Below are 9,197 nucleotides of genomic sequence, written 5' to 3' on the forward strand. Positions count from 1 at the left end.
GTGTCCAATTGTGGTTTTTTCACGTAAAATCGTTGTGTCGAGTTGTCTTGATTATTTAATTGGGATTGTTATATACTGCTTAAAATTGATACATAATCACAAATCAACATCTAGGGGAAAGTCATTAACTATTTGAATAAAATGTAGAAAACTCCCTTTATAGTGATTTAAAAATATGAAATATATTGGACGATACTTTAAAAAAAATGATTAAAATATATTTTAAACCTCAATAAATGTGATTTCTAAAGAAAAAAAATATGTGTGTCAGTAATTTTTTTTCAAATTGTGTGAAAAATAAAAAAAATTCACGGTTCCACTTACCACAACCATTATGCTACGGCCTTTACACCCATTAACTACAACCGTGCCACCGCAACCGCTTTTTGAAACGTTGTATGTTCCTTAGTTATGACTTTTTTGGTAATTGATTATAACTTATTGAGTGTTAGTAATGACTTATTGTGATATTAGTCATGAGATTATTTAGTTATGATGCAAGAGCTATTTACTTATATATTCTTTGTTATTTGGTTATAATATATTTTTTAATTTTTTTAATTTTTTAAATTTTTTGGATTATGGCTCTCATATGATTGAATTATGACATTTGTGAAATTCAACCCCACGGATGTCATAATTGCATATGAGGGTGTGGATGGTGAAATCATATCTATAGGAAAAAGCGAGATAACATGTCTCTTCCTTGATTTTGCAAGCAAAACCAAAGTCAGTAATCACCTCTGACCTAGTTAGGTCAGGAGGAATCTCTGACGATCAAGTCAGAATACTGATCGGCCATGTATATGATATATGTATAATGTATTAAATGGGCTTTTTTGGGGTTATCTTTGTCTGTCTTTTATGCTTTACTTGCTTTTCCTTTTATAGCTACTTGGTTCTCATCGTGATCGCCCATTCTTCCTTTGATCAAAGGGTTTGGCCCTTATCAGAGGTCACTGAGGTTAGTTGTCAACTTGCTCGTGTTATTGATCGTTGGATACATGGTCATTGGACGGTAAAAAAGGCGTGAGATCCTAGTGGCCAAGTTGTGTTGCATGATGATCGTTGGATGGTTAATGATCGGATGACTCTCTCGTTTGCTAGCCTCAATCTATACCATGGCCCTTCTACCATGAATTTCATCCGTTGGATTAGGGTTTGATCTAACGATCCTTGTTACTTCTAGTGTTACTTCTGGTGATGTTACTTCTGAAGGATATCTTTTATCCTCACGCGCCTAACTTAGGAATTGGTTTGGGCTAATACTCTTTTTGGGCCCTATGGTTCTTTTGGGCCTTGCGTCCTTTGGATTGGGATACGTTGAATGAGCCTAACTTTATAATATTTCCCTCTACAGAAGGTACGTGCCATAACATTGCCCATTATATAGATTAAAAAAATGGGTCATGCTAGTTGAGGGTGTGTACCATAAGATTGCTCATTATGTATATATTAAATAAAATAAAAAAAAAGGGTCACAGTAAGGTGCATACCATATGCAAGTTATGACATTTGTGATATTGATTATCACAAATCTCATAACTAAGTTTTTTTCAGTCATAACTCAAAAAAAAAAAAAAAAAAAAAAAAAAAAAAAAAAAAAGAAGAAGAAGAAGAAGAAGAAAAAAAAGAAGAAAGATAGTCACAACTACATATCACATAAGATATAAGTAAAGACTTTTTGGATTATAACCAAAATAATGTCACAACGAACATCTTAATGAGTCATAACCAAATCATAATCAAGTGATAACTAACATCACAATGAATAATTAGAGACCATAAGTTGGATTTTAGTCTTTTTTTTTGTTAAAATTTACAAAAAGATAAAATAGGCTAAAATAGCTAATAAGATAAAATGCCACATCATATTTTTTTTCCTCACAAATATCATATCCAACTACAAAAAAAATCTAACTATCTCTCCAAACACAAAAATTCCAGCTTACTAAAATAATCAAAAACTAAAATAGCCTACTAAAATATCAACTTCCCAAACACCCACAAACTACAATAAGTGGTAGTCTGGTAAGGCTGCAAATGAGTTGAGTCAGGTTGAATAATAAATTATTTAAATTTAAAGAATTCCAAAATACATTTAAAATTGACTTATTTATATAATGAGTCAATTTTTTTTAAAAAAAAAAATTAATAAATTAAATACGAGTCAAGCTTCCTAAAATGTATTCAAGTTTTTTTTGGGTGAGTAAATGTATTCAAGTTTGTCATGCCATAAACCTCATATATTATGATAGTAAAAACTACATAGAAGACAAAAAGTATCCACTTATTGACTGACAGTACTTATAAAATTGTGTGACCCTTACATTACACAATTTTTATTGGCGTGGTAGCTAGTGACTACAAAAACCACATTTTAGTGGGAAAATGATCCACACTAGAATAATTTCTACACTAGACAACAATACAAACATTTAATTCTCTGGGCTAGATTACCATTCTTCCTTCCTTTTTCCAGCCCTCACTGCAACAAAATGCACTTTTGGCGATCAAATTTGACGACTAATAAAAATTTAGTCGCCAAAACTTATGGAATTGGCGACCAAAAATTTTTTTAGTCGGCAAAAGTGCAATATTTAGCTAGTAATTTTTTTTAGTCGGGAAATATTGATTACTAACGACTAAAAAAAATTTAGTCGCTAAAAATGCCACAATTGGCGACTAAAAAATGTTTTAGTCGCTGTATACATAGTTTTGGCTACTAAAATTTCTTACTCGTCGAATGAAAAACAAAAATTTACTTTTAGACTTTTGGCAACCAAAAGTTTGGTCTCCAAAAATTTATTTTCAGCGATTAAAAAATGTTTTAGTCGCGGTATAACTAATTTTGGCTGCTAAAATTTTGTTGTCGCCGAATAAAAAATAAAAATTTACTTTTTATCTTTGGCGACCAAAAATTTGGTAGCCAAAAATTGATTTTTAGCGACTAAAAAATATTTTAGTCGCCAAAGAATTAAAATATTTCAACGAAAAATTTCGAATTTTGTAGAGATTTATAAAATTAATTGGCGACCAAAATGTTTTGTCACCAAATTGCTGCTTTTAGCAAAAAATTAATTATGGTTTTGGCTACCAAAAAAAAAAATTTAGTCGTCATTGATTAAATAACTTTGTCCCTTAATTAGACTACACTTGTCAGTCCTTTCCCATTTCTCTCTCTCTCTCTCTCTCTCTCTCTCTCCATCGTAGGCGACCCTCCTACTGGCCACCCTCCACCACTGTCACACACGAGTACCCACCTCCTCACCGGCGACGGTACAACCCACCTCCTCACCGGTGATGGTACAACCCACTTTCCCACCAGTTGAAAGAAACTTCGAGTACTAGAGTGTTATTCATTTTATACTACAGAGTTATCATTTTACTGTTCTGTGCCTGGATTTATTGAAGATGCATTTGGACTCTTAAATTTGTTGTTTGTTTACAAATCTAGTATTTGTTAAAGACCAATAAAGGAATGAAGCCAATAAAAAATGAAATTTGGGCATAATTTCTTTTCTCATGATATCATTCTTTTTCTTTTCTTTTTTTTTTAAATATTCTAAAGTTCTTAATTTTGGATATTTAGAATATAGCTTAGTTGCATCAAGCCCTTTTCTCTTTGTCAAACCTTCAAAAAAACATACATATATATATATATGAAAAATTAATATATTTTGATCCACATAATCTGATTTGCTTTTGGAATTGAATCAACTGCATCATTGGTAGCCACTGGAAATAAGAACCTCACAAATGAAATTGGTGGGTATTGAATTAACTCACAATTAAACATGATCACAATTGCCATTATAGTTTAAGTAGAGACTTTGGGCAAATTATAACATCTTTTCTTGTATACTCTGTTGTTATGAACCTACTCTTTTGTGAGATGTAGACTCCTCTCCGCCCAGTTCAAAGAGGATCAAGCTAATGATTGGTTTATTAATGAGTGACAGCTACCATTATCTGTACTGAAGTCTCATGCCTCTATATGCCTCTGCATCAACTATAATTGCTAGTTATATTTCACCAGGAATGTAGGCATGAAATTACTTAATCCTAAGCTATCATTAGATCTGGTGTTTACTGCTTTTTGACTTTACATTCCCTCTCATATTGCCATAAAAACATAAGAACCTAATATAAGGTATCCCGAACAGTTAGAATTTTGATATTGATATTTCAGATGTATGTTTTTACGGCAGCCATCATTTTTGTTTACCAGGAAATCATCCCTTTGATTTTGATCCTTTAACAGTTCTCATTGCTTTGTGACTGCAAACAATTAAGAGAGGCTGGGAAAACAAAATCAAGGTTGGCCAAAATGGGGTTTGGTGATGAAGAATCGAAGATCATTAAGTCTTTAAGGTGTGCTCTTGTTGAAGTTGAAGCTGCAACATAGGCAAATGACATCAATCAGTCTTTAGAAAAATTGTATTAATAGGTAGAAAGTTAGAATTATTAATTTTATAATTGTTATAATTTGCAGAGTATAATATATCAGAATTATTAATTTTATAATTTTTATAATTTGAAATGTCAATTTTATTGAATAAGTGCTAATGGTTATTTTTTTTTTTTTTGTATTTTTCCAAATTGCTTTTGCGTGGGCTATTGTGAATATTTATTTTTTGTGCACGAAGAGCATTTGTTCTATATATGGAAGGCATATATTTTTGTACAATCTGCTGTGGTGGAAATTCAGTGTTTTTGTATCTAATATTTAATTTAGATGGATTATACTTGGTTGGTATGGATTTATATGATATTTGGAATATGATGTTACAAGTTAAAAAATTTTGGATAGTTGATAATGAAATGAGTATTATTGATAATGGATTAGATTATAATTGATAGATGTATTATTCTATATATGTACACGTTACAGGTTCCATTGATAGTGGAATGCATATGATTTAGAAATTAATGAAAAATATTCAATTTGTACATTTAAAAAAAATTAATAAATAGAGCTTTTGACAACTAAACATTTAGTAGCCAAAAAATAAAAAAGGAACTTGTTGGTGACTAAACAGTTAGTAGGCAAAAGAAAATAAAAGTTTTTGGCAACTAAACATTTAGTAGCCAAAAAATAAAAAGGGAACTTGTTGGCAACTAAATAGTTAGTAGGCCCAAAAAAAAAAAATGAAAGTTGTTGGCAACTAAAAAATTAGTACTTAAAAAGGAGAACTATGATTTTAGCGATTAAAAAATTTTTAGCCAAAAAGGAGTGCCACGTTTTTAGTGACTAAATATTTTAGTCGCTAAAACAAAAAAGTACATTTATTCAAAACTTTAGGCAACTAAATTTTTAGTCGTCAATTGCTGACTTTCGGCAATTGAAAAAAATTAGTCGCCAATACCTTCCTTTTGGCGACTAATTGTTTAGTTGCCAATTTAGGACTTTCGGCGACTAAATATTTTTTAGTCGCCAATACCTTCCCCAACAATCTTCCTGTGACCAAGCCGGTGACCAAACTATTTAGTCGGGAAAAATTTTCGGCAACTAAAATTTGACTTTTGGTGACTAAAAATTTAGTCACCAAAAGTGCAATTTCTTGTAGTGCCTGTCTTTTTCTGAGAGAGAGAGAGAGAGAGAGAGACAGAGAGAGAGAGAGAGAGAAACATTATCATCTTATCCTTCACACATTAGACTCGTACAAATTTCTTAGTCCAGGAAGCCCCAGCCACAGCCTCTCCCATCTATCATTCATGGCAGTTTCATCACTATACATTACTACTCTTTATCTTCTTTTTCATTCCCATCTCTCTCCATCTCTTCACCATAACCAGTACTAACCACTTCAACACCACCTCTCTCTCTCTCTCTCTCTCTCTCTCTCTCTCCCCCCCTCCAAAAAAAAAAAGTTATGGGACTCATCATCTGCAAAGATGCAATTCAATATCTTGAGCTTCTCATTCTCTTCTTTTCTTGTATTTGTTTCAAGTTTAGCATTTCCATAGACACCATTACTCTCACTCAACCCATTAATGACCGTGAAAGTATAATCTCAAGAAACAAAGTTTTTCAATTGGGATTTTTCAGCCTTGTCAATACTACCAATCACTATGTCGGTATCTGGTACAACAACATCCCTGTGAGGACTGTAGTATGGGTAGCTAATAGGGACAGGCCTTTAATAGATTCTTTCGGGTCTTTGATGATATCCAAAGATGGCAATCTAGTGGTTTTGAATGGGCAAAAAGAGTTATTTGGTCATCTAATGTTCCAAATTCTATGGTGAATTCAAGTGCCCGCCTGTTAGACTTTGGGAACTTTGTTTTGGTAGATAACTCAAATGGAAGGACAACATGGGGGAGTTTTCAATACCCTTCAGACTCATTCTTGGAGAAGATGACGTTTACTAGTGATGGAAGTACCGGTGAAAAGATACTGTTGAAATCATGGGAAAACCCTTCTGATCCATCCATTGGAAGCTTCTCTGCTGGTATTAATCTTTTAAACATTCCAGAATTTTTTTTATGGAATGGAAGCCATCCATATTGGTGCAGTGGTCCTTGGAACGGTCAGATCTTTATTGGAGTACAACACATGACTTCACTGTATGGTGATGGTTTTAATGTGGTAGATAACAAAGAAGGAACTGTATCTGTGTCTTTCACTTATGCAAATGAGTCTGTGTTAACATACATTTTCTTGAATCACGATGGAGCTCTAATGCAGATGGGTTGGACTCAAGGGAAGCAAGAACCAGAGGTTGACTGGTTAGCTCCAAAAACTGACTGTGGTATTTATGGCAAGTGTGGGCCATTTGGAAGCTGCAATTTGAAGGATTCACTAATTTGTTCTTGTTTGAGAGGGTTTGAGCCAAAACACGTAGATGAATGGAATAGAGGAAATTTTATTAGCGGGTGTGTGAGGAGAAGTTATTTGCAGTGTGAGAGAAACAGTAGCAATAGTAGCCAAGAAAGCAAGAGAGATGGGTTTTTGAAGCTGACAACAATGAAAGTACCTGTGTTTGCAGTGTGGTCACCAGTTCTATCAAATGAGTGCAAAAACCAGTGTTTGAAGAATTGTTCATGCACGGCTTATGCATATTATGATGGCATTGGTTGCATGTTATGGAGTGGAAGCTTAATTGACATACAGAAATTCTCCAGTGATGGGGCAGATCTTTACATTCGCGTGGCATATTCAGAGCTCGGTAAAATATTGCCTGTCCATATCCTTGTGCAACTTAAAACTCAACCCTTTGTAGTTGATCTCAAGAAACTTTAGTACTTATTTAGTAAACTTGGTGATCTAATAAAGAAAAAACGAAAGATCAATAATTGTGTGGTCCATTTTACTTGAACTATTTTGATATTTGTTATGTTTTACAGATAAAAAGAGGGACTTGAAACTAGTCATTGCGATTTCAGTGATCGTAGGGTCAATAATGATATCCATCTGCTCATACTTCATATGGATGGTGATGGTTAAACAAAGAGGTACAACAAATTTAATCAATCTGACTCAGAAATTAAGAAAACATTTTCTTCTATCATGTAGTACCTAACCTAGAACTAGTATCAGGATTCAAAAAGAAGAGCAATGAGATGCTACCATTTAAGAAATGGTCTCCAGAACACTCAACTGAAGTGCCGTTTGAAGATAATTTGAACCAAGTTAAACTTGAAGAACTACCACTCTTCAAGTTTGAGAAACTTGCAATTGCAACAGACGAATTTAACTGGACCAACAAGCTTGGACAGGGTGGTTTTGGCCCAGTGTACAAGGTAATAATGATTGTTCACGCTGATCTTGAATTTGTTTTGTCAACAAGTGAAATAATTTGGTGTTCGTTTTAGGGGAAATTTCCAGATGGACAAGAAATAGCGGTGAAAAGGCTTTCAAGGTCCTCTGAACAAGACCTCGAGGAGTTCATGAATGAAGTTGTGATGATTTCTAAACTCCAGCACCGTAATCTAGTTAGACTCCTTGGCTGCTGTGTCGAAGCAAAAGAAAAGATGTCAGTCTATGAATACATGCCAAATAAAAGCTTGGATGCATTTCTCTTTGGTTAGTACAAGTAAAAGCTCTTAACAAGTTGTTGCTTTCGTTAGATAACTCGTTATCTTTACTCTTTAGACTCACCATTTTACCAAAATTAGAACTTTTGTCATGAAATCAATTTTGTTTGCCTTTTTCTCCCACTTATACTTTCTTTTGAATGACATTCTTTTAGATCCACAAAAACAAAAGCTCCTAGATTGGAGTAAACGCTTCGACATCATTGAAGGGATAGGCAGAGGCCTCCTATACCTTCATAGGGATTCTAGATTAAGGATCATTCATCGAGATTTAAAGGCAAATAATATTTTGTTGGATGAAGAGCTAAACCCTAAAATTTCAGATTTTGGAATGGCAAGGATTGTTTGTGGCGATGAACACCAAGCCAATACGAGAAGGGTTGTTGGAACATAGTAAGTACCTGCCTCTTTCTCCAAAGTCTTCATTCTTTCAATGTGGAACCTCCTAATTTAATGCAATAAAATGAATTTTGACTTGATGTAGCGGCTATATGGCTCCGGAATATGCAATGCAAGGAAGCTTATCAGAGAAATCAGATGTATTCAGTTTTGGTGTTTTGTTACTAGAGATTGTAAGTGGAAGGCGGAACACAAGTTTTTATAATGATGAGCAATCTTTGAGCCTTTTAGGATATGTAAATCCACTTGATTCATTTGCATTTCCTAGTTCAACACTCAAAGGTTTATTCACTGTCAAAACCTAACTTTTACATGCCATATTGTTGTTAAAATTTCAGGCTTGGAAATTGTGGAAGGAAGATAGCATTGTGTTGCTGATAGATCCAACGATATCTTATCAAGACTTCAGATCGGAGATTTTAAGATGTGTACATGCTGGACTGCTCTGTGTACAAGAATTTGCAATAGATAGGCCTACCATATCCATGGTTCTTTCTATGTTAAATAGTGAATTTTCATATCTTCCAACACCAAAGCAACCTGCATTTACTCAAACACCAAAGAATCTGTCTTCACAACAAAGCCAAAGTAGATGTTCTAGGAATGAATTTACTGTTACAATTGTTGATGGCCGGTAACATCACAGGTGTCGAGATGATTATTTTTATTTTTATTTTTTTTCCAATTTCATGTACATAAGGACATGACATTGTAAACAACTTGCATCAAGTGGTTTACTAACAGACCTATCCACAACT

General features: G+C 33.7%; 1 pseudogene across 1 annotated transcript; it reads left to right on the plus strand.

Annotated features, from left to right (window-relative positions):
* Positions 1-5,825: 5,825 nt before the first annotated feature.
* On the plus strand, positions 5,826-8,879 carry LOC114299264 (G-type lectin S-receptor-like serine/threonine-protein kinase At1g11330; annotated as a pseudogene). Its single transcript, XR_014340536.1, has 6 exons — positions 5,826-7,172; positions 7,351-7,458; positions 7,544-7,746; positions 7,819-8,029; positions 8,196-8,433; positions 8,525-8,879. The product of XR_014340536.1 is annotated as a G-type lectin S-receptor-like serine/threonine-protein kinase At1g11330 (transcript).
* Positions 8,880-9,197: the final 318 nt, after the last annotated feature.

The sequence above is a fragment of the Camellia sinensis genome, chromosome 9 (genome assembly GCF_055761805.1).
Source record: "Camellia sinensis isolate YWXY chromosome 9, ASM5576180v1, whole genome shotgun sequence".
Classification (NCBI taxonomy): domain Eukaryota; kingdom Viridiplantae; phylum Streptophyta; class Magnoliopsida; order Ericales; family Theaceae; genus Camellia; species Camellia sinensis.